The 24,259-nt window shown below is 35.5% G+C and overlaps 1 protein-coding gene across 3 annotated transcripts in view; it reads left to right on the top strand.

The window, feature by feature from the left end:
- Positions 1-24,259, top strand: part of LOC126771019 (acyl-CoA Delta-9 desaturase-like) — a 78,036-nt gene that overhangs the window by 18,840 nt on the left and 34,937 nt on the right. The window contains exons 2-3 of one of the 3 annotated variants that reach the window (XM_050490664.1): positions 2,473-2,576; positions 2,879-3,029. The gene's annotated coding sequence lies outside the window, so the exon portion shown is untranslated. Of the gene's footprint in view, positions 1-1,683; positions 1,717-2,472; positions 3,030-24,259 lie in introns of those variants that run through there. The other 2 variants (XM_050490663.1, XM_050490662.1) reach the window with 2 other exon arrangements.

Here is a 24,259-nt window from a genome sequence, read left to right as displayed (position 1 = left end):
CAAACTCGTCAAACAACATTGAGATATATCTACCAACATGATCAGCGTGGTAGAGTAAGCTCCAAATCTTCTGCTCAAGAGGCCTTTTGATACTAGCATTAAACATAATTTAGAAGTAAGAAAAAAATATATTTTTTTAAATTGTATTTTGTAAAATGAATGCTGCGATATATATTTAGAACGTTGTGCAGAGGCAAGCAACGATGCGTCACCGGGCGGCAGCGAGGCGCGGCGATAATAACCTATGCTCTTATATATTATAAGGGCTCTGCTTCTAGGATTACAGTATTTTATAAATAAAAACAAGAAACTTTAGTATTTCCATTTTCATATAATTATGATAAAAATAATATAACTTTGAAAATCTAAAAGGTATGTTTTGTCATACATTGATTTTGGCTTATTTAATCATCCTAGCTCCATCATCAGATCAGTGCGATGGTACCAAATTATATATCCGACCAGTAGAATCTAATTGTTTAACACTTTATTTATCTAATATGTATTTTTAGGCATGTACTGGCAAATAGACCACCTGATTTTAATTGTACATTTAAAAACCACTTCGTACACAATTAACTTTAACAAGCAGCAATAAGCTTTTTAAGCAGCTTTCATTCGTACACAATAAAAATTATGACGATAGAACATTAACTGGTTGTAACAATACGACAATCCTATGAAATCGAAACTTCGTATTATAACAGTAACGGCCTGCCTCCTCTCCCTTTTTGAGGAGAAGGTTTGGAGCTTATTCCACCACGCTGCTCCAATGCGGTTTGGTGGAATACACATGTAGTATTTAGATGAAATTAGACACATGCAGGTTAAAATTCAGAGTGCTTGCCCGGGTTTGAACCCACGTTCATCGGTTAAGATTCACACGTTCTTACCACTGGGCCATTATAAGATAATGCTTTGATAATATTTGTCCAATTCCTTTTTTCTTCAAGCATCTGCAGATGTAGTTAGAGGGTAAGAACAAACTCGAAACTCACCTCAAAAAGCGGTTGTGAAATGTCGAAAAGTTATATGCGACATTGATATGGTCAATCATAACATTTCAAGAATACACGTCAAAATAGTATATCACCATAAATTGGTTGTCATCATTTCATCGGTGAGTAATAAAGTGAGCTCTTTTAGAATAACTCAGCTGTTTCGCTATCACTTAATCTTTGATTGAAACAGTATTCGTTGTAATTGAAATGTGTCATCCGTATCTATAGTTTGAAGAACACCTGAATTAAATGTTTTAACTCAAGTAAAACGGAAAATGTAAACTTATATTTTATATTGAAAATTGAAAATTTAAACTTATATTTTATACGTAAATTTTTTAGTTTCTTCCTTTAATTTTCACATAATTTGCGTGAAGTTTTGCACAAGTTTCGGATAGTTTCAATAATTCTTTATACTAAAATAGGAAGAAAATTTATTGCAAGTTTTTTTATTCTTAAATATAATAACAAACTATTGTATGATAATATTTTTGTCGTTAGCTTACCAACTTTGAGGACTATTCATTATTAAATTCACTCAATTTAAACCTTAAAATAATATCAATAACTCATATTTTTTACAAAACCATAAATAATTTTTTTAGTAATTGTTAAAGACCTTTTACTCGACTGCGCAGACTTCGTAGCTAATTCTTAATTCTTTTGTTTGCAATGTATATATGGTCGCTGGACCGTGCTGCCATCTGGTTTCATTGTAAGTAATAAACCAAATCAAATCTTTATATCTGTTAAGCGCCATCTAATTCAGAACTTAAATAACAGGAAATATTATTAACAACTGTTTGCTAGAAAGTTAAAAAAAAAAGTTTAAAATGTGGAATAATAAATTATAATTCATAATTTAAAATCTATTTTAAATAATACCGAAGTTAACTTACTTATTAAAATAATTTTAGTATGCAGAATGAATTAAGCAAGTCACTAACATTTTTGTATCTACGGTGTTAACACTATGGTATCCTTACAGATTTAACACAGATATAAGTAACGAATTAATTTAAATAAGATTTAATAGATGTTTTGGATAAGTTTTATGATTATCTAATATTTTATATAATTTTTAATTATTATTTTATATATATCTAATTTTTAATTATTTTGAAATGTAAATATGCTTTGTTTTGTCACGACTGTGTAAACTCGGTATTTCCGGTGCATGTTTTTATTATAGTTAGTAATAAATAATTAAGCTAATTAAAATATATTATAGTATATTTCAACTTTTAAATTATGATTATAAATAATTTAATTGTTTGTATAAACCGTTAATAATAATTATATTTGTAAAAAAGTAAATATAGTATTTTAGTAAAAAGTAAAAGAAACATGTAATTTAGTTATTTGAAAATTAGGCTTTTGCTGGCATTCTTTCGACCATTGTTGTACTGAGTAGTTAATCAAAAATAAAATTAAGTTCATTTATATTGTCTTTTTTATATTACTATCATAGATCCTGGGGAGAACTCTGGCGAGTCGCCGACAGCAGCGGTGGGATCACAGGCCCGTGATTCCGGACCACCACGTCAACCGGAGCCGACCTTTACCATGGATCAGGTCATGTGTCTTGTCAATTCTATTACGAAACAAACGGCTGCCAGCGCTGTTACTGCTGCCTTTTCATCCGGATCATTGCCGCCGCGTCATCGTCACGATTTTTACTTGCCGCCATTTGACCCCGATGAAAGATCTTATGATATTAGGGATTGGTGTGCCCACGTGGACATACCATCATATGAGGCTCGGATGAAAGCTGTTTTACAACTAAGAGGATGAGCAAAAACATGGGCTGACACGTGGTCGCTTAGTTCTACCACGTGGGACCAAGTGAAATGTGAACTAATTCAAACTTTTGGCAGGGAGTTCCGGTACGCGGATGATGTTCAGAAGTGGAGAGCTTTCACTTCTGATCACGCATTTACGCGGAATACGCCACAACGGCATGGACGGTGTTCAAGCGAGTCGGACCTGAGGCTTCGAATGCGGAGGTGGTTGATGCTGTGGTGACAGGTATTTATCCAGAGTATATTCGCTCAGACCTATTGCGTTACACGCCTGAATCGTTGCCTAAATTAATTTCCATTTTGAAAACTTATCGTAAACGTAAGCTAGAATCGTCCGTAAAGTCGAATAACGATCATCATGATAGTAAAGAGCCACGTGTTGCCGAAAACAGTGTTTCTAAAAAGGATAGTGTTAAATACTATAGCTGTAATAAGATGGGTCGCATTTCTCGCGATTGTCTCGATATTGTCTTTTTTTATTACTATCATGGATCCTGGACAGAAGTCTGATGAGTCGCCGACATATACGTTTACGTCAATATCCTGGGAAACGTTAAAAAAAACTATAAAACACTGTCATAATATCGTTAGTTCGATCTCAACCAGTTGGACAATTGTTATGTTAATGATGGTGAAACTATTTTATTAATTAACTCGATGTACCCGCGGTTCGACCCGCGTTAAACTTAAAGAAATCACTAAGAGCAAACTTCTAATATTTCAGTATATACAAATTTTTTGGTTTTATTTTCGTGGGAAATTAGTATTTATTGGTTTACCGGAATCTAGATAGAGAAACATACAATTGGCTATGAGAAAAACAACATTCCCTTAAATATATTCCGACATACTTGGATGTCTATCACTCTACTTTATTTACTGTGACTGCAAACAATACCTTTACAGGAAATTGTGTCCTTTCAAAACTGAAAGGTAAATCTGTGTATTTGAATAATAAGTAGGCACTTATTATCAACTAACCGACTAAGTATAAATTTAACAAAACAATGAGAAAAAAATATATGTCGTGACGGAGCAAAATACACTTATAAATTTTAACTTTATTTACAAACCGAATCTCCGCGACATACCAGCGTTCTCTGAAAATAGCTCAACTTTCAATCGTTATAATTGTACAGACTATCATTTATAAGTAGCTAAAGTTTCAGCCAATTCAACTGAACAAATATTTTATAGCATTTTTTATCGAATAATTGTTCGTTGTGATTTTTAATTAATATAATTTTTTTTTTTGTAAAGAGATTGAAATTATCAAACACTTTAAGTGATGTTTGTCACAATACATTGAAAACCACACTCAAATCATCAAGCTATTTCTAAGAATCGTGCGCTCAAACGCACACACAAACAGACAAAAATTCTAACAATTTTTGTTTTGGGTTCTATTGATAAAGGCTCCCGTTAATAGTTGTACTCATATATTTTCCATGTTCAGACAGCGATCAGTTATATTTTTATTATATGTATGTGTAGCAGTACGCATAACAACAAGAATACACACGCCACGCATGCCTCATTATATGACGTCATCGTTTGAAACAATGAATAGCTCTGAAATGAACTGTTTATTTGAAACAAGCAAGCAGCATGCAATGACGTAGTATGAAGTAATGTCAAGCTCTTAAAAGAGCTGTTTTTATATTTATTATCTTCATTTTTTTTTTTTATAGGATAGGAAGGTGGACGAGCATATAGGCCACCTGATGGTAAGTGGTCACCAAACGCCCTTAGACATTGGCATTGTAAGAAATGTCAACCATCGCTTATAGCCAATGCGCCACCAATCTTGGGAACTAAGATTTTATGTCCCTTGTGCCTGTAATTACACTGGCTCACTCACCCTTCAAACCGGAACACAACAATATCAAGTATTGCTGTTTTGCGGTAGAATATCTGATGAGTGGGTGGTACCCAGAGGAGCTTGCACAAAGCCCTATCACCAGTCACATTAATATTATATTATTTTTACATTTTATATTTTTCTTGTTTTCTGATAGGTTAATTTTTTGTATATATACACGTTCCGTTTTTAATAAATCATTTCACGAATTCCACGATATTCCACCGTTTCTACTGTTCTACAATATAAGAAGAAGTTTTATTTTACTGCAACGACGTCCACCTCCTAAATATGTATAGATAGGCTTAAGGAATTTCAAAAAAATAGATATTGGCTTAACATGAAACGAAAAATATCCAATACCCAAGCGGAACACGCTTGCATTTCGTTATTAAAAATATCTAATTCACCCAAATTTTGTACGTTTTATAATATATTAACGAAATAAAAATAAAAAAAAATTTACGTGACAATTCTGAACTGGAAATGTCACGGTTTGAATGAAATTATGCAGTACCTGCGATTAGGTTCGCGCTCCGCTGTATGCCCGAATTCATAACAATGAGTTTAAATGCACTGTGCATAATATCAGCATTTATATCTATAACACACGTAATATTCATTATTATATCAATGACAGGCTCAAAGATTCATACGCATTATCAAGGAGTGCAAGGACAGGATCACCTTGTAGGACGGCTTCGTATATGAACTACCAAGGTTATAGTAGATCTTACACATCGAACGTTGTTTGTCATATATTTTAAAGTTTATGTTGATTTTAAAATGCTGTTTTGTTATATAATGCCTGATTAAAAATATTAGCAACTAATGGTTATGACGAATTGCCAAAATATATATTGAAGGGAATTTATGGATATATTATTACAAAGTTTGCTTTAAATGTATATAATATAAATATGTATATATAATTTGTATATGTTAGCCAGTAGGTAACCTACACTAATGAAGCAGTGTCTATTTGTAATCTTGATGTTATAAATTTATCTTTGTGCCTGCTCTATAAATAATATTTTTATCTAATAATAATATTAGACTATTATTGTTATTAGATAAACTTTTAGATAAATTACTTGAAACCAATTTCGGCCACGGCAGCCAATCTCAAGGGAGTTTAGTCAACTGCGCAGGACATATATAGTGTACAAGTGTGTGTGAAAACACAGGTGCACTCTCTATTCCTCAACTCTCATAATCCCATGGCACGGCAATCCGACGCGACCGAATAGAGTTCAGGCGCAGGGCCAACGGCTTTACGTGCTTTCCGAGGCACAGGAGTGTACACACTTCCAACTTCCAGACTCCGGGCTGCTATTAAGAATTTTCGACAGAAAAACTCAATAGCTTTTTTATTGGCCCGACCTGGGATTTGTAACCTTATTGTGACGAGGCAGTCTAATACTAATAGGTAATCGTCCCAGCTTCGCATGGATAGTTAAGAAGAAAAAGGTATTTTTTGTAAAGAAAAATACATGCAACATATTTAGATACTTATAAAATATGTCCGTCCTGTTACTATGAATATTTATTGTTATTAACAGAATTTAAAGTTTTTAATGAAACCAAAATAAGCAAATAAAACAAAATGATATACATAGTAATGTACAACATTAAATGTTTAACAAATAAACTTCCATATGCAATCTTAATAATATATATTTATTTATACCTATATACAAATAATGGCAAATGAATTTGCGATAATGACAATAAAGGAAAAATATGTTTTAAATTAAATACATCTGGCAATAAAGATAATTATTTGTATAAATATTAACACCTTAATTACGCAGGCAGCTTGCAGATAAGGTCATTGGCATGATGGCCTTCGTCGTCCTGCGTACGGTCTGCTTGCTATACAGTTTGCGTGGATTTCTGACTTCTTAAAGAAGTGATCGTTAAGAATGGTGGTTGAAGGCCACTCTTCGGATCGAATGGCTATAAATCCCCGTGTTCTCCAAGGGATCTCACACTAATGATCTGCTGATTATGATACCCGGTATCCATGGCTACGCAGATGACTGCACAGTTGTCAAGAGCTATACATCCAAAGCACGTGCTTGTGAGGCTTGTCAAATCCAGGCTCATAGGAATTCCAACTATCTCCCTCATTCCGAAATGTATCCGTTCCTATAATTGACTACCTGGAATTTCTTGGCAGTTAGACTCACGTTGACTCTTAATTTCGGCTCTTATTGAGTCCAAAGCCTTAATAGCCACTTGTAAGCTTCGTATCCTCTCCAAGGTGAGACGTTACTTTACCCCTGAACAACTGCTTAGCTTGTACAAAGCAAAATGAGATAGTGTATGGAGTACTGCTCTCACCTTTAGGACGACTCTGCTAAGTACCGCCTTCAGGCTCTAGAATTGATAGAGAGGAGTGCCAGGAGGCTAATAGGAAACTACACATTGGTCAACCCTCGGCTACAGTCTCAATCATCGACGTAATCGCGCAACGTAAGTTGCGTAACTTTTGTTGTTCTATTGAATAGAGTGGTCGGTTTGGAGAATGTGCTCAGGAGTTACACAAGTTAATTTCTCCCGCCCTATTCCCATCTTTTTACCATGAAAAGGTCAGAGAAAAGCGACCAAAGCGCCACAGGTACCAACTACGTACGAAGCGCTTTGAATCCAAATATATTAATCGCGCAGCAAAACTGTGGAATACTTTGTCTGAGTCTGTATTTCATGATAGGAACAACGTTGGTTTCTTCAAATCCAGAGTAAACAGGTTTCTTCTAGGCAAGCTTTCTACATCGTAGACCGTGTCAGTGCTTTACATCAAGCAAATCAACGGTCAAATGTTGGCCTTATTTGTGATGAAAAAAAGAGTTTCGTAAATAATTCTTCAATTTTGACATAAATTTAAAAAATAAAAATTGATACTGTGAGCTCTCTGTAAAAGATAGAAATATGATATTTGTAGAACGTTTCATGAGAAACAAATAAACGTATAAAAACGTATAAAAGTATAAAATTGGAATTATTATTCAAATATTCAACTATCATAATAGTATCAACAATCATTCACTCTGGATTCACTCATTCTAATCACTGTCATCAATCATATCTTGGCTCAGCCCAGCAGTGGGACATTCACAGGTTTAATTATTTATTATTAAAATTAAATGAAAATGAGTTTTATCCTTTTAATGGCTCTGGAACTAGAACTCGAGTGATTCAAAAGCGACATTTAATAATAATCTTTGAAATAACTAACCTTTGAAAGAGCACAATTTAAATGTTGAAGCTGGTCCGAAATAATACACAGTTGTATAATATATAATATTGTTATATATAATGTAATGTTAATATACAATATAATGTTGTTTATTCTCCGATATAATCTTAATACCAAAATTATTAATTTCTTTGTTTCTCCATTCTTTTTAAGAACCCGCTACCATCACAGTTGTCTTTCTTCCATAATGACAGTTAATGGCCACATGTAATTTTATTATAAATCATATACAACCGATCGATACAGGCAACCAATAAAGTGCTAACAAATGTGAATTTAAAAAAATACTCACTCTGAATGCATTTCTTGAAAATCACATTAATTCTGCAAAGTACATTATTACAAAGCGGTCACTTATAAGCGATTAAAGTTAGGTGTATAAAGAGGCAAAATATTACTCAGTATTTAAGTAAGCTGTTTATTATCTTTTGTTGTATTGTTCCCGTAATAGTGATTTTTTTGATAAAACATGTATAGGTATATAGCCACTCGCCCCAACTTCGTACGGGTAGAATATAGATTTTTTCATGCTATTTTTAAATCAATGAAATACAAATATTCGCCAACCGATCTATTCATCTGTTCTTCGTTTAAGCGTAGAACAATACGTACTGCGTATTTTTTCACGCGTTTATCTAAATTTTTTTTTTTATTTAATTTTGGGACTTTGGCCTACACAGGCACGTCATTCCCATTGTCCCTTCTATATTTTGTAACATCATTTATTATTTATTGCTATTAGATAAAATTACAGGCGCAAGGGACATAACATCTTAGTTCCCAAGGTCTATAGTTACGCCCAATGTCTATGGGCGTTGGTGACCACTTACCATCAGGTGGGCCATATGCTCGTCCGCCTTCCTATTCTATAAAAAATCATATAATTTTATCATATAGCAGATTCTGATAAAGGATCTGATAGCATGCCCTGAACAGATCCAACATCAAACAAACATACTTTTAAATTATTTAAGAGTAACTTTCTCTGACTCTGTGTCTTGACATATTCCATCAACAAGTGATGTAGATCTTCGATACGTCCACATCTATCACAATTAAGAGAATCAATTTTTTTCATGAGAAAACCAAAGCATTTTGATGGGATATGTCCAGACCTAAGCCGATGAGCTGTAATAATATATATAAATAAAAAATAACCTCTTTATTTTATATCTGTTAAATCAAGGTATGTGAGGAGGCTCACTTTGAACTGTTCGATACCAAATTAACTTATTTTTAGATATTTCATCGAAATACTCTCTTCAATTACCATAAATCTTTTTTTTGTACTTAATTAAAACTTGAGAACAATCTGGTTGTATATTAATTACCCTTTGTCGCGGGGTTCTCGTGTGTGTTGTACAGGGTTCGTTCCAACAAGACCGTTACATTAATAAAACTCGTCATAAAGATTATAAAATTTACAACATAAAATCAGGGGGTGGGTCGTTGACAGTATCTGGTCAATTAAGTTAACATTAATACAATAAAATATTATAAGTGAGTTAGCTGTAAGTGAGTTGGCATCGGTTTAAATTAAGTTATAGATGTAAATAGATAAGCAGGATAGTGCAAACCCTGAACGCAGTGTCACAATGAGATAATTAAAATTTAAATTATATATAATTATTTAAACTCATACAAAAAATGTCAGCATATTGTGAAAGAGTAATGTTATTAGTAGGTAACGACAGTTGACAGATTTTATAAGTAACAATATTAAAAATAAGAGGTTGTGGGTAAGTGATGCGTGTGTTAGGGTCTGTGAGAATATTATAATAAGAAATGAAACTCACGCGGATGGTCCATAAACGTGTATTTTATATACACGTTATACACACAATATATGCACACAGAAGAAATAACGTTATACAGGCATAGAAGATCACATATGTACACATAAACACGAACACAATACTTAAACACAAAGCGAATTATTTTTAAGCGCAAGTAACGGTTATGACGGTGGTAGAATAATGAATAATGAATAAGTCGTAAACGTTGGTAGGATCATTCGTAGCCAATATAAAAGATCCGTCGCTCCAATGCGCTTGCACCGGTAGGCGGGGCCTCAACATAGAACAAAGGACGACGTCACAACGGAGATAAACAATGCGGTTGTCACCTGGGTACGTTCGATCGTCCGTTGTGTCGTCAATCCAATATTCTATGTTGAGTTGGAATGTGTTGTGTAGTATGTCCGTTTGGATGTGTGTTTATATATGTTTATAATATGTGTGTAAGTATGTATGTTAGTGGGATGCACATGTGGTGGACGCCACATCACTCCCCCCCAGAGAGCGTCCCTACGGACGGTAAAAATCCGGGAATCGGACCTTTCGACCCGAGCGAGTTGCTCGGACATCGGGGCACACAGCATCTTTAGCTTGGCTGATGTTGCCGTGCTGGACTTCGATGCTTGTGGCGGGTTCTGTGGCCATGTACGCTGGTTTTAGGCGGTCGATGGAGACGGAGACCTGTTTACCCTTGACTAGGATTCTAAAGACTTTGGCTCCACTTTGTACAACCTTATAAGGGCCGGTGTATGGTGGTTGTAAGGATCCCCGCACCGCGTCTTCCCTGAGAAATACGTGGGTGGAGGAAGCGAGGTCTTTAAATATGAAGACTTTATTATTCGCGTGACGTGAGGCTGGAGAGGGTCGGAGATTATTAATTATCCTGTGCAGGCGAGCGGTGAAGTCGGAAAGGTCCGTGGTACCGTCTACACAGGAATTGAAAAATTCTCCGGGGAGGCGAAGAGGTTCGCCATATACGAGCTCCGCGGATGAAGAGTTGAGATCTTCTTTGATGCAACTGCGCATGCCAAGGAGGACCAGAGGTAGCGATTCGGTCCAATGGCTATCGGCATGGCACATGATCGATGATTTCAGCTGACGATGAAATCGCTCTACAAGACCATTGCATGCGGGGTGGTAGGCGGTGGTTCGTCGATGATGAAACCCGGCTATCTTGGACAGGCAGTTAAACAGAGCGGACTCGAACTGACGTCCGCGGTCGGTAACGATGTCTGTCGGACAGCCAAAACGGGATATCCATCCCGACAGCAGTGCCTTGCCAACCGTCTCAGCTGTTATGTCTGCGATAGGTATCGCCTCAGGCCATCTAGTAAAACGGTCTACAGCTATGAGGCAATATTTGAAACCTTCAGATGGCGGAAGAGGTCCCACTAGGTCAATGTGAATTTGAGTGAACCTGGCTCGTGGTAATTCGAAGGTGCCTAATGGTGCTGTCACATGTCTTGTGACCTTGGCACGTTGGCAATCCAGGCACTTCCGTGACCATTCTTTCCGCACACCTGGCCACACCTATCGCTGCGATACAAGTTTGGCAGTCGCATTAGCACCAGGGTGACTAAGGCAGTGCAGACTGTCGAAGACTTGACGCCTAAGTGATTTAGTCACGAATGGTCTCGGCGTAGGGGTGCTTACGTCACAGTATAGTGACATTAGGCTACCGTCAATTGTCTTCTTCTCGAGGCGGAGTGAAGATTCACCACCGAGTAGAAGTGTTAATTCAGGGTCGTTGATTTGGGATTTGGCGAGTGTTTCAATGGCGACAGGGCTCTGTAGTGCGTCCACCCGGGACAAGGCATCAGCAACAACATTATCTTTGCCAGATATATGCTGAATGTCTGTGGTGAACTGCGCTATGAAATCCAGGTGTCTATACTGACGAGGGGAGCTGCTACTTTTCCTCTCGTGGAAGGCGTAAAGCAATGGCTTGTGGTCAGTATAGACTGTGAAATGTCGCGCCTCTAGCATGTGGCGAAAGTGTTTGATTCCCTCGTAGATAGCAAGAAGCTCGCAATCATACGGGGAATACTTTTGCTGTGCCGGACTCAGTTTCCGTGAGAAAAATGCTAGCGGTTGCCAAATCCCATCTTTGTGTTGCTGCAAGACTGCCCCCATAGCCTGGTCAGACGCATCTGTGACGAGAGCTAGTTTGGCCTGGATATCTGGGTGTGCAAGTAAAGTGGCATCACAAAGACTCTCCTTACTCTGGTTAAATGCTGCGAGGGCTTCGCCAGATATATGGACTGGGTGGGAGCCCTTCACTGAACCAGTGAGTAAGGCGTGGAGGGGCTGTTGGATTTTAGCAGCCTGAGGTATAAATCGCCTGTAAAAATTCAACATACCTAGGTAACGTCTCAGCTGTTGGACGGTTTTAGGTACTGGGAATTGCTTGATGGCGTCTACCTTAGAGTCTAAGGGCTTGGTACCAGCTGCCGAAATTCTGTAACCTAAAAACGTTACCTCCTCGGCACCGAAGACACATTTGGCTGAGTTGACCAGCATGCCATAGTCTCGCATTCTCCCGAACAGTTGATGCAGATGCTTCTCGTGTTCGGCCTGACTTTTGGAGAAAACCAGGAAGTCATCCAGGTAAGGGTAAACAAAATCTAACCCGCGAGTCATCTCGTCAACCAACCTTTGAAACGTTTGGCCTGCGTTCCTGAGACCAAAGGTCATGAATGGGAACTCGAACAAACCAAACGGGGTTGTAATGGCAGTTTTTGGGATGTCATCTTCACTAACCGGCACTTGGTTGTAAGCTTTAACCAAGTCGATTGTAGAAAAAATTGTACAACCTGATATATTATGCGCGAAATCGTGGATATGTCGGATGGGGTACATGTCCGGAATTGTCCTCGCGTTGAGCTTGCGGTAGTCCCCGCAAGGTCGCCATCCGTTGTCCTTCTTCGGAGCTAAATGTAATGGCGACGACCATGGACTGTCTGAAGGACGTGCAGTACCGTTGCTCAGCATAATCTCGAATTCGCGCTTAGCTATGGTGAGCTTATCGGGAGCTAACCTGCGGGGAGTGCAAGATATGGGAGGTCCAGGTCCGGATTAATCTTTGGTATTGCGACAGAATAGAATGGTATCGAGATTCACCAGTCAAGACCTTTACAGAAAAAGCATTGCAAGTATCTTTATTGTAGTAAAGCTCAGCAATTGAAGTAAGTGAGGTGATATTGTCTATTAGGCGCTTATTTTTTACGTCTACAGATAAATTGTATTTACAAAGAAAGTTTACACCTATGATAGCTTTGGTTATATCCGCAACAATAAAGCGCCAAGGAAAATCCCTGCGTAAGCCTAGATCTAAATTAAAATTAACAAAACCATACGTGTTGATGACACTGCCGTTAGCCGCCGACAGTTGATAGCCAGTCTGCTTGCACTGGTTGTGTAGGGCCCGAGGAAATACGCACAGGTCACTGCCCGTGTCGATAAGGAACTCGTTCTTGGTCCGGCGGTCAGTGACGAATAGACGACCTGGTGTTGGGTTGGAGCAATCGGTAGTCGTCATTACCGACTGCTTTGAGAGTTTCCCGCCTTCGAAAAGTCACACGGCTTTATGCACTTCGTTGCGCCGTCCCTAAACCGTTGGTGATACCAGCATATCGGATACTTCCGATAGCTGGACTCGGAACGTCTGGATGATCCACTTCTGTCACGGCGCTGATGTCGAGTCCTCGAGCGGGGTCGTCTGCCAAGCTCAAGGGTCAGATCCTTAACCATTCTCCGCAATTCGGCTATCTCACCAGCCATGGACTGTAAACTGGGTCCATGCGCAGATGTCGCAGCAATGTGGTGCGGTGGGGATGCTATATCTTGCACTCTGTCGGCCAAGTCTGCAAGGGTCTCCAGTGAGCTATGAGGCTGTGATGCGAGAAGGGTCTGGATGTTTCCGGGCAGGCGACTGCACCAGATGGTACGGAGAAAGTCCTCAGGCACGTTCTGGCCCGCGAGGTTCTGGAGATGACGCAGGAATTGGGATGGCTTTCTATCTCCAAGGTCTTCATGCATGAGAAGCTGTTTCACCTTACGCTCTTGAGAAGCCGAAAGTCGCTTGATTAGCTCGGTTTTTAATTTATTGTATTTATCAGCAGCAGGTGGAGCCAGTAAAATATCCTTGACCTCGCGCGAATATTGGTAGTCGAGGTTGCCGATGATGTAATTGAACTTGGTGGAGTCACCAGTAATTCCGGCGTTCGCGAATAGAGCCTCGACTTGTGCGAACCAGACTTCCGGGTCATCAGGGTAAAAAGATGGTAGTCGAAGACCGGCGTTAAAAGTTCCAGAGCGTTCGCCGTCAGTACTAACGCGCTGCATAGGGCGTGGTTTTCGCTTGGTCACGTTATGACCGCCATTTTGTGAAGTGCATGACTTAGCAGAATCGCTGCTTTCGCTCATGGTGTTCTTTAAAAATTACAGCTCGGGGTCACCAGTTATGGGTAAGTGATGCGTGTGTTAGGGTCTGTGAGAATATTATAATAAGAAATGAAACTCACGCGGATGGTCCATAAACGTGTATATTATATACACGTTATACACACAATATATGCACACAGAAGAAATAACGTTATACAGGCATAGAAGATCACATATGTACACATAAACACGAGCACAATACTTAAACACAAAGCGAATTATTTTTAAGCGCAAGTAACGGTTATGACGGTGGTAGAATAATGAATAATGAATAAGTCGTAAACGTTGGTAGGATCATTCGTAGCCAATATAAAAAATCCGTCGCTCCAATGCGCTTGCACCGGTAGGCGGGGCCTCAACATAGAACAAAGGACGACGTCACAACGGAGATAAACAATGCGGTTGTCCACTGTGCACGTTCGATCGTCCGTTGTGTCGTCAATCCAATATTCTATGTTGAGTTGGAATGTGTTGTGTAGTATGTCTGTTTGGATGTATGTTTATGTATGTTTATAATATGTGTGTAAGTATGTATGTTAGTGGGATGCACATGTGGTGGACGCCACAAGGTGATATCGGGTCGCCCTGTGCTATTCCTTTATTAGTCCACCTGACAAGTTTCTTATTTCCTTTTTAATTCTTAGCCTTCTCTCACTCAAAAATGACCACAAATAATTACATATTTTAAAACCAATTTGTAACTCATCCAGAATTCTAACGGATTCATAAACAGACAAGTTAATAGGCATTTTCAATATCTGGACTTGAGACACTAATCTAGTCAAACAATTTAAGCACGACTGTCCCCTACTAAACCCACTAGTATAAGCTGATAATATTCTATTTTCTTCCACGAATCGCTCTTAACTTACTAAATTTTACAATGAGTGTAAAATATTCCATGAATACACGACATGAGTGAAATAGGTTCTACATAAGTAGAATCCTTTGGGAATTGGTAAAATTTCGATATTTCGCCTTTGTTTTTGGGATTGGCAGATTATAAAGCATAGAAAATGAAATATTATCGACACTAGGGGCGTATTTTAAAATCAGATTCCAGGCAATAGTTGGCAATACTTATATTAATAGCAATAGCTATTTATTATTATAATTACCATAATTACATATTTTTTTATTTATTATATATGTATGTTTATATTTATATACATAAACATATATATATTTATTTCATGTCTTTCACCCAAAGGTTGTCTGGAAGAGATCGCTCTTTTAGCGAAAAGACCGCCTTTTGTACATAAATAGTTTTCGTTTTTTATGTTTGTGTTTAAAATGGTTCTGTAACTCTTTTGGTGTACAATAAAGCACATTCTATTTAAATTTTCAGTTTCGAGAAAATCGTACATGATTTATATATTGTTATCTAAAAGTGTATCCAATAACTATCAAATGTTTCTTTTAGTGTCAAATTATAAGATTTCCAATCAGCTAACTTATATTTCCTTTTTTTATTAAGTGCAAAGTATCCCTATAATTAAAATTATAACAAATAATTAAATAGTCGCTGCCTAGCCTTTCATTGCTTACGGGCCAATTACAATTCACTGCTATATCAGTTGACACAAAGGTAACGTCAGGTGATGATTGTTTTGACTCCTTTCTTTGTCGCACTTCCAAAAAATGGAATTCTTTACCAGCTCACGTTTTCCTCTCCTCTTACAACCCGGGTTCCTTCAAACGAGGCGTAAAGGCGGCGGAGGTGTCTTGCGGGCCGGCAAGGCGAAGGCGGCTAGTGCAGAACATTCTTCTCGACTATACTGGCCGTCGTCGCGTTTGTACTCTACTACCACTTACCATCAGGTGGAGTAGAGTCATTTGCCCTCCCGGCAAGTATAAAAAAAAGATATTATTGTAGATTCATGAAGCCACGTTTCACTAATTATAGCTATGTGAATTTTGTTCTGAATTAACAACGCATAATAGTAGCCAATTTAGGGCATAGACTCTGTGCATTCCATTGCATAAAATTTATTTAAAAGTTTTCACTACTATCCATTAACAAGGTCTAATAATCCTCCAAAGATCTCTGCTCTTTTAAATAAACTAAGTATTACTTTTTTCAACTCTATAAATAAAATCTTTTCACAAACAAAAAATATTTTTTTCCCATTTTTCGTTAGAGCTTAATACAACATTTTTAATCTTCTGCAAAATTTTCTTAAACTCTATTTCTTTAAATAAGTTTCTAAAATCTATTTTACTTTTTTCTTCTTCACATGTCTTTCCTAAATTATTGTCATAAGCTATTTCGTTTTCTATTAACTGTTCAATTGGATTTCTATTACACTTTTGTTTTGAGATTTTCTTTTTTTCTTTCATGCTTTTTCTTCCTGAACTTTTTTCTTCGACTTCTTACTTTTCATTCCCACCCTCACCTAAAGAACACTCCATTTCTATTACCGACTTACTTGCAACTTTAGAACTAGAGATTTTTATTGTACTGTTGACTATAAGACGCATTTTTCGTTTCTTGTTGAACAAATAAGTGATTGGATTATTGTGTTATTGGTATATTTTCACTAATATATACTTCTAATGCCTTTCTGTAAGTTAAATTTTTCTCACTCATAATTTTTCTAATTTTCTTTTCCTTGAGGAACATGGGGCAATTTTTATTTGAAACCATTGCAATTGAGATACGTAATATCCTTGTTTTTACAGTTTTCAAGTTTACTTCCACATTTTGGATAAAGAATCTTTTTCGTAGGACAAAATCTCCAGTAATGTCCAAATTTCCAACAGCTTAAGCATTGACTTACTGGGAACTGAAATGGTTCAACTTCCATATACTGTAACATATGCAGTTAGTATATTTCATTTACAACAAAGACGACAAGCTTCACTATTAAACCGTTTTCCTTAATAGTCTTGAGTTTTAATCTTTTGACAGCAGCAATTTCAAATTCAGTTGTTAAATTATCAAATATTTCCTTATCATCTAGATCTTGATCGACATCTTTGACTACACCATAAGAATATCGGCTTTCAGTAGTCATCATACATTTAAACCCTAAATCCTCTATCTTTTTACATTTGAGAAGATGCACTTTCGTCTGAATTGAACTGATAAGTATTTTATATGGGCCTTTGTATTTTATTTTTACAATGTTTTGAATATCTTCAGCTCTAAGTAACTTGGCCGTAGCAAATTGCTTAGGTAAGATTTTTAATGATGTCATGCACACTTCATGTTTATCTCGTGAAAAATCGTTTTCAACTTGGGCTTGCTCATTCTGAGAACCTATGGAATCACTCATTATACGATATTAACCCTCCTCTTTTTAAAGGTAATAATTCTGTCATCATTATTTTCATAACTGCCTTCATGGAGTCTTTTATCAACCCGTTATTCAGAAGAATTCTTCTAACATATTATCCGCCCATTCCACCAAATAATAAATTTCCCTCTCATTTTTATTTTCAAATAACAAATTATCATTATTTTCCTCCTTATCACTATCGTTAGCACTCATCCTCACTTTATAAAATTTATGAGGGTATATCAAAAAAATTAGCAAAGCGTAAACAACACGTCCGAGCACTAGGCATGCGTCCGATATATCAAAACGAATTTAAAATCCGATTTCAAAAATCGATCTAGCCGAACCAAACGCCAACGATCTATAGATCGATACCACTAAAAGATTTCGAATCGACAAATAAAATCACTGGATATCACCAAACGAATTGTGTATGGTATCCAAACGCAAACTGATTGTTGCGTAATATGAAATTCGCTTTCTCTCTTTCTAACCAATTGGAATAAAGCGGAATAAAAAGGATAGCGCAAATTTTGCGATTCGGATTTCGATTTGTTGGTTCTGCATCGGAAATCTATTACACAATCATCGACCTTACCAATAAGTACTTAAAGACTATATTTGCCTGAGCGCAAGCGATTTGGTGGGGCTAGGCATTACTGAAATCGGATATCTAAAATCGGATTTTGAAATCGATTTGTAAATCTAAAATACGTACGTTATATTAACGATTAGAGATTATTACTTAACTATTATTGTTTTTTTTTTTAATATATTAAAATACTGTGAGATAAGCTCATATTAATGTATATGTAATAAAGGGCTTATTAATGATAGAGCTTACAGGTAGTATTTCTTGATTTTTATATGTGATACATAAATATAAAATAATAAATAATTAAAAAAAAATTAATAATTATAAAATTGTATATGATTATTAATTATTTTTTATTTTTAAAAAGAATAAATACTGTGTTTCATGCCAGTTGTTCTCGGTAGAATCCATATTCCCAGCCGACAGTACCCGCGTAAAGTTAAAGAAATCGCTAAGAGCAGATTTATAATAAATCAGTATTTACAAACAAAAAAAAAATTTTTTTTTCGCGGGTTTTTAGTATTTATTGGATTTCGCCGGATCTAGGTAAGACAACCATGGAAATATATAGGCCATAAGAAAAGCAGCATTCCCTTAAATCTATTCCGACATACTTGAATGTCTTTCCCTGTGCTTTATTTATTGTGACTGCTAATGATACCTTCACAGGAAATTGTGTCCTTTTAAAACTGAAACGTAAATCTGTGTATTTAAAAATAAGTAGGCGCCTATTATCAACTAAGCGACTGAGTATAAATTTAATAAAACAATGAGAAAAAAATATGCGGCGACAAAACGTAATACCTACCTAACACATTAACTTCACAACACAATTATTTACAAACCGAAAACAAATACTTCGGTATGAATATTTTCAACTATAGGTATCGCTGTAAGTTCACTGATATAAAAAAGGTGTAATACTTTTTTCTAACCAGAATGATTTTTCATGCTTCTTACTTTAAAATCACAGACTTATATGGAACCATTTATCCTTTATTCATGGCGCGAACGAAGCCACGGGCAATACCTAGTTAAATATATTGTATCGAAAAACAAAGGAAATGTGCATTACATATATTGCTATTTTGTTTTTAATCCGTACTATATACATATTTTCTTGAGTACTTAAATTTCGCGACAAGCTTTTATATCATATAAATTATGTAATGTAACTTTTACTATAGACTAATAACGTTGATAGTAAAAGTTTTAAAGTTTTTCTTTTTTCTTTTTAGCGAATTTAATTAAAAGCTTGTTTTTTAAAAATGTTTTTTACTTTTAATTTATTTTTTACCTTTTATTTATCGCTGGACACGTTTCTTAGTATTTTCATGTCATTCGATGCATCATTGTTGCAAGGTCATTTGCCGGTTAATTTCGAACACTTTAGCTTTTCAATAAAGATACCTTCTAATGAAAATTTTACTCTACTTAAGGCCACGTATGCTTGACCAGCACTGAAGAGCTTAGAGCCTAAGTATAAAACGGCATGGCGAAATTGCACAGGCTTGGGTTGAATGAGGTGAACACCGTCGGACGGATGGTGTGTCAGTTTCATACATTTATGCTCTCCGGAAGCAGGGCCATATGATTTCTGTAATATGTCCGATGGCACCATACACCAGACCTTTGGACACATCTACACAACAACGCAACATCATTTTAAGCCTACTTGTGCCTTACAAAACACAGTTCTGGGTTTGAATTTGGAGTTATCCTTTTCTTAGACAGGTTGCAAACCAATGCCATTGACGCCTATCTCATCAAATTACACAAGTCAAAGTTAACGTCAAATTTAACGTTAAGTAAGTCCTTTCATTTAAAACCTATATTGTAGGCAAGCATTAAAATACGTAGACAGAGAAACGATTTCCTTCTCACACACAAGAAAGAGAACGATAATTACTTAATAAATGGTTTAGACAGAGAAAGAATTATTAAATCTACTGTCCCTTATCGCATAACCAGTTTCAGTGATTATTTCGTTACTCAAGTAGCGAAACAAACTTGACAATTGGTTCGTTCATTGTGTTTATTGTTTAATTTTTGCTTATTTTTATGTTAGAAAACGATTCTAATCCAGTGAAAAGGCATAGAAACAATCCTTATATCATATCGAAGGTTAAACAAGGGTTCATTGTCGTATTATTTCATGTTAAAGCGATAGTAAGAAGAAAATTGCCGGCGTGTGTTTTCACGCGTAAGTGCGATGGTTTTGTTCCTACATATAGTTTCTAAGTGATGTTTATTTATGCCATAGCATGACGGAACCTTATATTGCATTAAAATCCTGAAGATAATAGGAATTCCCAGTTTTTATCATTCATAACCTATAATTATTTATCATGTAAGTGCTGCCAGCGTCAGCTAAAAAAATATCCCAATTTTCGATAAAAAATATCGATTCATCGACATTGTTAATTGTTAATACATACATTGCAAGTTAAATAAAAGCTAGTAAAAATGTTCAACATGATTCTTTAAATTGACTTAACTTTTTTATTTACAAGCCGATTGAAATGAAACAGACTAGATTTTAAGTGAAGTTTGTCACAATATTGCTGAAATTAGTCAATCCGTTTCTGACAGACAAAAATTCTAACAATCATTATTTTGAGTTCTATTGCTTTGATAAAGGCCCCCGATAATATTTTTACTCAAATATTTTCTATGTACAGACAGCGATCAATTACATTTTTATTACATGTATATATTTTAAAATGGCACATCAAAAGTGTTTATATTTCAAAAGTTGGTGTATTAGTCCTGCGCCTGACTCGTTCCGGTCGTGTCGCACTTGCCATGGGACAGACAGAGTGAGGGAATAGAAACTTGTGTTTACAATATTACAGTGCTCAAGTATGTGCTTACGCTTCCTCATTAGGTATACTTAATAATGATGTCTCGCGCAGATGGTTATACTCCCTTAGGAATGGCCGCCGTGGCCCCAATCTGCTTGGCGGTCATCAGAATTTTATAGCGCGATTTATTTTTCGCCATGTATTATTTGCACACACTTATAAATGACACATCGTAGAAACAGGTCTTAGATTTATTATGTCAAAATATTTTCAACGGTCACTAAAAAAAGTACATTCTTTAAAAGAGAACATTAACACTTACTAAAACAAGTAAAATACTTACTAAAACAAGTAATACTAGACTAGACTTTCATTACGATCGTCACGCCACGCAGTGTTTTAGATATTTTTTCTAATTATGGCTATTTAAAATTAGAATGTTTTTTCTTTTATTTAAATTATTTATGGAGCAACAAATATTGCATTGAAAGTAATACTTAGTTGTATATATAATATTGTTTTAGAAACGCGTACCGGCCAAAAAGATTCCCATTATTTTAAAGGGTCGCCAAATCTAAACTACTCGTCCAAACAATGTTGTGTAAACGGCAATTTATATCCACATATGATATTCAAACCAGGGCAAGTAACACTGAGATTTAATGTGATTAATTTGTGTTTATAATTCATCTCATGCTTTACGGTGAAAGAATATATCGTGAGAAAACCTGCATGTGTCTAATATCATTGAAATTCAGCCACATATGTATTCCACCAACCCGTATTGGAGGAGCGTGGTGGAATAAGCTACATACCTTTTCCTCAAGGCGAGGAGGCCACCTCCACCAACTCGCATTGGAGCAGCGTGGTGGAATAAGCTTCAAACCTTCTCCTCAAAATGAGGAGAGGAGGCCTTTAGCCCAGCAGTGGGACATTCACAGGCTGTTTCGGTTCGGTTTCGGAGGAGGCCCTAGCCCAGCAGTGGGACATTCACAAGCTGGTACTGTGGGTGTATAGATAAATAAATGTTTACACTAAGCTAATCTTTACAAAAGGATTTTCCTCAGCATAATTGGTCACTTGTTTCCGTCAAAACAGTCTATTTGTTCCTGTGACATAAGATATATTTCTTAGTATATAGCTATGTATCTACATCTTGTTAATTTGTTGCTGATAACTTGTCTAGTTATCAATCTTCAGTTTTACTGTATATTACACTTTAAAAACGTTACGAACACGCCGCTTCGCCTTTCGCTTTGAATTCAGCTTGCGACCAAGATACTTCAAAACCTACCATCGAAGCATTATAATGTTTAAATAATATTATTTTATAATAACAATGCGACAGCGACACGGCTGCAGATGACCCGCCGATGATGTCCTATTATGTGCCTAAGCTGAATCATATTTAATATATTACCAATGTGAGCGTTTTTTTTTACTTTATGTTCATATAAACCTTTAAATCATCATAGTTTTATAGAATATAGATAACTAAAGTTATTATGAATTAGGAATTATTTAAATTGACATATATTTTTTGTGTCAACCGATATAAATATCCGTAAATGTTACTCCAAGCTTAGTACAAACTTAAGGCATCACCGGAAACGCATAGCCAAATAGAAAAAAAAACATTGTTTTGGAACCTATTGCGTTAATAATAGACAGACTGACCGATTCGTTACAATTCTATTATATATACACACATAACAAATGAAATTATATGTGTATATAATTTCATTATGTGCAATTATATGTGTAAATAATTTTATTTCATATATAATTTCAGAATTATAAAGTAAAAAATAATGAAAGATATGAACAAAAAACATATTCAAAAGGTTAATATACCAGGGTGTGGCTCGTCGATCTGTGTCAGGACCACTTTGCTATATAATCCATGTCAATAGCATGACATACGTCATAAAAACTCATAATATATTTTATTTTATTTTTTTTAATATCGTCGCTTAAATGGAAAAGTGACATCTCAAATTCTTTTGAAACAACAATTATTTAATAAATCGATTTATTATTTAACTGTATTTTTAGAGGAAAAATGAAAATTCGTTAAAGTCACAAAAATGTCACAAGTGTTTCTGTACTGTAATTTCTGTGGTAATCCGCCATTTTGATTGTTGAAAATCATCATAGTCTTTTTTTAAAAAGTGCTCTGAAATTATAACAGAAGAAAAGTAATATTTATGTAATAATCTATTTTTTCCTTAAAATTTAAATTTGTTTGTGATAGTAAATTTTATAGAATAATGTATTTTTTGGACATGTGACACCTAGTAGGGAATTAAGCGAAAGAGACACACGACTGATATGTATATTATATATGATATTTTTCTATATAAATGTCGTACATTTAGTAGCGTGCGTCAACGCAAAATCGTTACAATTTGAAATATTCATAAAACTGACTGAATATTCATAAAATTGATTTAATTTTTTTAATAATGGCATTTATCTATTAAAAATAAAGGTATTTAATATACTTACACAAAATTACAAGTACCACTAAAATATTACTATTAATGATGCTTTCGATATGAAAGACTGTTAGAAAAAATATTTATTTATTTGTTTATTATTGTTACTCTTTAGCATTGCTTACACACCTGTATAGTATTTACGTATTAATTGTCACAGAGTTAACGGACATAGACCATACTCACACGCAGCCTTGAGGCGGACTGTTAATACTCTTTTCTTCTTCTCTCATGAAAGATCGAGATGAGATCATAGACAATTTTTAGTACTTTTTATTGTTTTGACATATTTCTAATACCTGTATCAATTTAAAGCAAATGTTGTAATTAAAGCAGGATTTAATTACAACACTTGCTTTAAATTGATTAAAAATGGAGGGACGTAAAAAATTTTATGACTTTTTTTAAAATACGTATCCATTGATTACTCCAAAAAACTACACTACATAGTATAGCGGTTAATTTAAGGTTTATTATTTATTATTTTATATTATATTATATATATATATATATATATATATATGTAGAAGAGGCACATTTTTCAGTTTTTTTTTTCTGATGAAGCGAATGAACGCCTGAAGATAAGTAGTAAACACTATTGGTTGTAGCTTTTGTTATTTATAATTAAAAGTATCGAATATTACGTTGTGTAAGATTTTTATTTAAATAATTTGGTATATCTGTTACTTTAATGTTGTTTACACCCTTAAAGACGTATTGATTCGTAAGAGTAGATACTCTTATATAATTACCCAGACGGGCTTGCACCGAGCCATACAAACTTTAAATGTCGTTTATTTATAATGCAAAAATTATTTAAATAAAAAAGAACAATAACGCTTTTTTTCAAGCACGGGCGTTGTTATCGCCAATTTACTTACTGCTGGCTGCCTCTAATAAATTCTGGTCAACAAAC

The sequence above is a fragment of the Nymphalis io genome, chromosome 10, assembly GCF_905147045.1.
Source record: "Nymphalis io chromosome 10, ilAglIoxx1.1, whole genome shotgun sequence".
In the NCBI taxonomy this organism is placed as follows: Eukaryota; Metazoa; Arthropoda; class Insecta; order Lepidoptera; family Nymphalidae; genus Nymphalis; species Nymphalis io.
Note: the sequence above shows the minus strand (reverse complement) of the source record. Positions and strands in the feature narration are given on the sequence as shown.